Genomic DNA, 7,740 nt, shown 5'->3' with positions numbered 1-7,740 from the left:
TAATTTATCAAAACACTTGTATGTAGATTATATTTTAAAATTATATATAGGCCTAGTCTATGTATAATATGAATCCTCTCCAAATCAAACAAAATAATTCAAAATAATCAAAACCAGGATTGCTAGGCAAAGTTTTAAAATGGAGCGGCCTTTTGGGGAGGTGCATTGAGATGGGGTCTTCTTGACTGAAGTTTTCTTTTGTTGTTGTTGTTGTTGTCTCAGTAGTATTGGTGGGCAGGCGCTCTGTTTTTTCGCTGAAAATAGAATTTTGAGGAAAAAAATCACATTACTGACCCTTCAGTTTTTCCATCCATCCATCCATCTGATAAGTGTATGAATGTAGGTGTGTCAAAGTAGGCTAATGTGTAATTGAGTGCAAGTGTGCCTATGTGTGTGTGTGTGTGTGTGTGTGTGTGTGTGTGTGTCTGTGTGTGTGTGTGTCTGTGTTTCGGCCCATGTGGCTGACTTTTAAAAAGTTGGGGTAAAATACACTAAGCTTTTTTCTAAGGTTAGGAAAAGGCTCAAAGGGGGGAAATGGCTGGGAAGAAAGGAATCAGATAGGAATCGATCTACCAAAAAAAAATGAAAATAAAGAGTCTGCTTTATAAGTTCCAGAAGGGAGCTTTACAGTAATGTACATAATAGTGGACATCATCAAACGTATTATTATAGTAATAATAACAGCATTGAACCGATCCAACCAAATGCAGAGTGGCTCCAATTTAATTTTTTTTAAATGTGACCGCCTGCTGTACAGTACAGGTTCAAAGCTGGATGAGTTCAGGCTCATACTGTCAAGCGTGTGTCGGTGACAAGGCGTTTTAATGGGTGGTAAAGTCACTTAAGTATATTTTTGAACAGCACACAATAACCCTAGCTCAAAAAGGAGGCACTGTACATCGGCAGGGAGAGACTGTCTGTAAGACGATAACAGTAACCACATTTCAATTTGTGTCGTCCTCCTGCCACCTTTCGGGAATTTTACTAGGTCCACAATGTGAGACCTAATGTGCCAAACCTTCGGCATTGCTTCAAGTGCCAAAAGTTTGTCAATATACAGTGGGAGTGCCACAAGCATCAGTGGATTCTCCTTGTGGTACGAAATAGCTGCTCTTTTCGAGGAACTCGCAAAACTGTTCGCCAGCCAGTGTGACCCCGGTCCATGGCTAGTTGTATGCGAAGGCATTTCGGCCATTCACAAAGTCGGCCAATACTAAGACTTGTATTGCCGACCTTGCACAGCCCACAGTAAGCGGGCGTAACGTATACTGAAATAGGAAGGTTCTTCTGCCCAGTGTGGCACCTACCTTTCAAGAGCTACTTCATAACAGCTTTGGGGCTCTAGGGGAGGACGAGCTGGACACCCCCTACCCTCCTTCCTTTCATCCTAACCTATTCCCTCGTCCATTACAAAATCACGACACTTATAGGCCACACTGTGCCCACTTCTGGTCTGTATTGGGGATGCCACTTTATACTCGGATTTCACTGTAGACATAAAGGGTTTTACTGTGCAAGACAGGATTTCTTAGAGAACCAGCCTGCTTCCATTGGAACCGCCATCTCCATCGACAAAAAAATCGCTCCACAGACAAATACATCTTAACTCTTTCTGTACAGGTCACCCTTCACAGACCAATCACAGTCTTCTCTTTATATCATATCCCGCCAAAATACCTCTTCAAAATTAACTCCTCAAACCCTATATTTAAAGTCAAACCTCACTTACCGCCAGCTTTTGCCAAAGTGCAAAAAGTAACGCCTCTAAAAACATAGTATGTGCGCCTCAATACTGCCATCCGTCATCCCCGGAGTGTCTGAGCTGTATGTTCCCTTTTAAAATAATGTAAATTTGCCTCGCTATGCCGCCATAGGTTCACATTACACACATCACAAAGCCTCCACGTACTCGTTTGCTGCTTGATAATCTCTTTCCCATATAATATGCCTTTGCCAGTTCGGCATATTTCTAGCGCTTGTCGTCGATTTGCTCCTACTTTGCAATGATTATAAATTACTATTATTTTTAAGGGGCACTAGGTACAGCTGAAGTGTAAATTTTTGTTTGGGCTCTAAATTAAGTATACTGGAATTCCCAATAACCAATATGGGCAACAACAAAAAACACACACAATAGAAACACACTATCCCTATATGATTTCACTGTCAATTTTCAGAATTCTTCAGGTGCAAAGGGTTCGACAGACCAAAATTCGCGCAAATTCTATGCAGGGATTCTGAAAAAGATTGAATTGATACAGCCTTGATTTTTTTTAACACAGTGGTTCTTTTCTTTCTTAAGTCTCATACTTTTCTTGTAACTGCCCTTTTAGTTTCATATACGATACTCGGACAAAAAAAATGATCACAATCAGAGTGAAACGGTCAATCTTTTTTACACTGACCGAATACTTATTATAATATTTACGTACGTTGCAAACATATTATCTAGAAACAGTCATGCAAAGTGGGATTGACCTGCGACATGTACTTTCAGAAATATCTCTTTCTAGGTGACCCACCCCCTTAAGAAAATCATAGTTTTGAGAAAATCGAAAAAATACCTCAACCGAATTCATACTGGTCTATTTCAACACAATGTTCGCAAACAAGGCAAATGTGAGCACTTTATAGATGTTTCAGACACTTGAAAATATTTCCAATCGATAAAATAGATGTTGCAATACTAAAATAGTCAAAATTCAAAAAATAGGTTTTGGATACCAAAATCGATTTTTTCTGGCTGTTGGCTCCTGCGTTCGTTTACATTAAGTTTTAACCAATATTTCAGGGAAGACATGCATGTTTTTATTCAAAATCCGTTATGCACAGACTTACCGATCATTTAAAGGCATTTTATATGACTCTGGGGGTCTTGTAAGTTATTCAGGTAGTTAGATGCACACTACTTCTACGCTCCGGGCAAATGTTTACATTTTAGAGTGTCACGACCCCCTATAAATTATAAAGTGTTATTTTAGTGCAGGTGTATTTTTTTTATCTGTAATATTTTGACAAAGTAAACGCAGTATGGTACCGGCACTCTGTTAGAGGATTTTTTAAATATCGTTTATAATAAGCAATTAACCCGGAGTTTAACATATGACTTGTTAAAATACCGAAATGTTCCTTAAAGTCACTCCCTGTGAGGCTTATAGAACGTAGTTATATGAAAAATATTCCTTAAGGGTAGGTGGCAGTTAATGTTTCTAACTTTGTTATTAACACATCCCAGCATCATTCAGATTGATTATAAAACACTTTAGGAGTTCAAACTGAATATCAAATAGCAAAATTTATTCTTTCTTTAAGGAATTTGAAAATATTTCATGTTTTGGGGTACAAAAGCAATTTTGACTCAATCCGGCCCGCGCTCTCGCTCAATCAGTATATTGACTAAAGTGCTTATATTTTCACATAAGCACACTAACAATAAAATCTGTGATCCTGGGTGGGCTTTTTTTGATACTTGAAACCTCTAAAGAGATATTGAGGATAACGTCATAGCTATTGCTTGACTCTATTAATTTTTGCATTTTCGCATCAGCTGAAGCACTTGAAACTGCATTTTTCAAAATCGGTGAGAGATATAAAAAAAAGCCCACCAGGATCACAGAAAATTCATTTTCACATAGTCAGGCCAAATTTAAAAGAAATCTTCCACTTGAGTTTTAAATGAGAGTCCGGGCCACAACCCATACCCCTTAATTTTTGTCGTTTTGAGAAAACTAGGACAGGAGACATCCAATCTTCTCCTGGTTGAAAAGAATAGAAGAGAGAAAAAAATCTGGGAAAAACCCATAAGAATAAGGATTTAGGTGTTGTTATTATCCTATGCAAACAGAAGTTAGTATCCGATTCAATGGCAAAATTGTAATAGCAGATTTAAAAAACGTTTAACACTCTAAGCAGCAGGGAGTTATTTATGCAGACCCCAAGCACAAGAATTCAGCTGATAGAGTCCAATTTCATTTATAACCAAAAAAAAAAAAAAAAAAAGGACAAGAAAGCAGAATACATACACTCAAACCCTGCAAAACTGCCACTGTTTTACTAGCCCAGCTTTCCACCAGGTTTTGCCAAAGAACAAAAAGGAATGCCTTTATAAACATAATAGGCTACTATTTGCCCCCTACCTGAAATGAAGCCTACTAATGTTAATTTTCCCCACAACCCCTTCACTCCATAAATAGGTTTAAATGGTGGTGAAGGGGGTATTATCTCTCACAGTAATACTAGGCCTAATCTGTAATCTGAATGTAATCTGAATCAAATCAGTATCAATAAAAATGCAGTTATTATTTGATTTTTACTTCTCTTCACTTAAACTGAGTAAGACATTGTTTTCAATGAACTAATAACTCTATAAGTATAGCCTAAGTATAAGTGAGGCGTTTTTCTGAGAGAGATATCGGGTATCACTCTGATTTCTCATGACATGTAAGAATCAAAATCAATTTTGACTTACTGTTTTGCCACATTGGTTGACACACACCACCTCCTTTATGAGTATGGAATCATAGGGGTTGAGGGCCAATACAGTGGGAATGATTTTGAATCTCCTTCACCAATGAGTGAGGTGTTCCTCATCTAGTACTAGAGTGAGCAACCCCATAGGACACCTTCGCTCTCTTTACCTAGACGGGCCACTGTAGTTGACCTGACATTCAGGCTTGTGGATTTACAGTCATGAGTCAAACTTATCAGTTGTCAGCTGGGCCTTCACAGATTAGCAAAGCTGGGAAAATACACAAGCTGATTAGTGAATTACCAATTTGTTGGTAAAACAAAACAAAAATAACAGCTAGAGAGAAAAGAATTTGGCAACAAATCACTACTACGTAATGTATCCTACTGGCACCAATGTTGGAGTACCTAAAGAAAACTGAGAGAACGTATTACAAAATATTAATTCGGTATACCTACAAATTTCTTGAACATCGTTTTGCTATTAATTTGAATGCCCCCCCCCCCCCAACTCCACGAAAAAAACCACAAAACAGAATAAGAAAAAGAAGGAATTGGGTGCGATCGCCATGAATTGTGGTGTAAGGGAGTATACCAAAATATTAGTTCAATACAAGACCACAATACAAATAAATGCCGAATGTTACCATTGAAGTTTATAGCACGGCCAATTAAAAATTGCAATCGTAGGGCCTATAGAATCTATATATTCATGATCTAACCCAGCGATGAGCAGCAGTTTAACACACTTGTAATTTGATATACGTTCAAAACAGAGCAGACAAGTTAATGAGACATACTCTTATCTACTTGTGTCTGCAGTCCGGAACTGAAGATTTTCAGCTTTTACTTTTAAATGTATTTTTCCCCGCCCCAGTGATAGCTAGATTCTAGATCTCTATAATATACCGGTACGAAAACAATTGAAGGAAAACTGGAAACTTCAAACTGGCTATAGAAATTATCCAGAATCTATTACTAGATCTAGCCCCAAACTAAGCATAGTCAAGTCATAGAGAAAAGAGAATCATCCACGACCACTGAGGACTGTAAAAGTGAGGGAATGTGGCATTATGTGGTTAAAATCTTGTCTGTTCTTCTAGGTCAGTCGATCGATAAAATGTCAAAGCAGGTCAAAGCTCATATTATGGCTTTGCAAGTAGTCCACAAACTCACAGCTTTCGCACTGTGACAAGGCTACTTGTTCCGAAAATGCACACACCTCCCTTCCAAAAGTTGCTCATACTCTTCATCAGTTCTCCCTTCACTAAAGTAATTCCAACATTCAGCTCATGAATTGAACTACTGAATATTGCCAATGTTGTTCGTAAAACAAGCCAGCCCAAGTAGTGTGTCCTGATCCTAATTTTAGTAGGCCATTACTAGACTTGCACTAACTTAGACGTAGGTCAGCAAGCAGCTGATATTACGACTTACGATCGTATTAGGCTATACAAGTTCAAAATAAAACACCAGTGAATGAAATATACTCTTACCTGCTCAGAATATCAGTTGAAACATTCTCAAAGCAGAAGAATGTCAGTTATTCTTCCTCTTTTTCAAGTGACAGTAGCTTACGAAAACCGAGAGATGTGTTGTCCGCGGGTGACAAAACACGCAGATGTTGCATCCTGGGATTGAAAGCTTTCTGTGCGAATGGGAAAAACGTTGGAGCTATAAATAAACCGAAGCGTGTGTACTTGACTCGACGAAAGTTCAGTTTGACCCCCGCGCCGAATTACTAGTTAGCAGAAGATCTACTAGATTGTTTTGGCAGTCAGGGTAGAAAATCAACGGATCAACGAAGCAAAAGTTTTCATTACTTCTGTAATTTGCCTGTAATTTGAAAGAGGGGGTACCTACTAAAATGATTGACAGCGTGTTTCAAAAATGTGTTCTTGGTAAAAGAAACACGTCAGATCTATTCCTAATACGTTGAAGTAGCCAATCCGATATAAAGCCAAAAATCAATAATTTTTGCCAAAAATTGTATTTTGTGACCTGAATATTCCCCGTGTGTACCTTAAATCAAAAAGGCCTCTAACAGGTTGCAACTACGCCAATTGCCCACTCTGAGGCCAAATTTCAAGGGAATCCTATAAACAGTCTCCGAAATCTCGCTGCACTAAAACCCCATACCCCCCAAAAATATCACACACACACACACACACACACACACACACACACACACACACATACACACACACAAATATATATATATATATATACACATACACACGCACACACACACACACACACACACACACACATATATATATATATATATATATATATATATATATATATATATATATATATATATATACAGTGGGTGCCGCATTCAACGAGGTCGCATTCAACGAGAAGTCGGCTCCAACGAGGCAATCCTTAATCCTCGATTTTTTTCCTCTATATCTCTTTGTAAATGTACGTCGGCTCCAACGAGGTTGCAGACAGACAGAAGTCGCTTTCAACAAGGTCGCGATAACCAAATAAAAGCAATTAGCGGCCCTAAAAGCGAAGAATTTTTCTCCTTTCTATCCATCTCACGCGAAGCACAAGGCCCATTACCGATTCCTAACACATTGTATTGCTAGATCTAGTGTGCCTCCTAATATGGGCCCCAAAGCCAAGAGGATGGGCAAGAGTTAGCCTACGGTAGGGATGGGAGGGGGTGGGTGAGAACGCGATGCGGGCTGTGTGAAACTGGATGAACTCTGGATGGGTAGGTCTAGATCGAAACTTTCATTTTTTTTTCAATTTTCTTTTCTTCCTCTGATCAGGAAATCCAAGCTCTCGCCTTAACTTTATGTATATCTAAGTCTAGATGTGAGAGGGTATGTTTCCACACGAGAAGTGTTCAGGAAAAAAGTATTTTAAAATGCAGAAATGACGGTCAGAGCACAGCTCAAACACGTGCACACTGATGCTGTTTGAGATTTTCATCATCAGGGGGAACAACTGTTTTAATTACTGGTATTGGTACATCCTATAATATAATAACTTGTCTCCTTTCTTTACTTTAGCCTTAGTCACGTTCAACGAGAGGTGGGATCCAACGAGGACAACAAGCCGGTCACGGCAAACTCGTTGAATGCGACACCCACTGTATATTCATTCATCTGGAGCAGAAGCTAGCATTGGTGTATTGGCGTCTGTAAAGGGGTCGCTGATTGGGTACCCAAAAAGAAGCAGTGTATCTGATAGGTGACACTCCATAAGCCATAGCAGAGAATGATCTACGAGTACAACACGCATTTACAATCCCCCCCC

The 7,740-nt window shown here is 38.9% G+C and overlaps 1 protein-coding gene and 1 long non-coding RNA gene across 5 annotated transcripts in view; one reads left to right on the top strand and one right to left on the bottom strand.

Annotated features, from left to right (window-relative positions):
• Positions 1 to 6,080, bottom strand: part of LOC106012211 — a 12,828-nt gene extending 6,748 nt beyond the window's left edge. The window contains exons 1-2 of the long non-coding RNA XR_001184975.2: positions 5,964 to 6,080; positions 4,469 to 4,738 (exon numbers count right to left, since the gene is read on the bottom strand). This is a non-coding gene — a long non-coding RNA (uncharacterized LOC106012211). The remainder of the gene's footprint in view (positions 1 to 4,468; positions 4,739 to 5,963) is intronic.
• LOC101846613 overlaps positions 1 to 7,740 on the top strand; it is a 94,410-nt gene that overhangs the window by 12,095 nt on the left and 74,575 nt on the right. The window lies entirely within an intron of this gene.

The sequence above is a fragment of the Aplysia californica genome, unplaced genomic scaffold (assembly GCF_000002075.1).
Source record: "Aplysia californica isolate F4 #8 unplaced genomic scaffold, AplCal3.0 scaffold00001, whole genome shotgun sequence".
NCBI lineage: Eukaryota > Metazoa > Mollusca > Gastropoda > Aplysiida > Aplysiidae > Aplysia > Aplysia californica.
The sequence above is the reverse complement of the archived record's forward strand: the minus strand, read 5'-3'. Positions and strand labels throughout refer to the sequence as shown.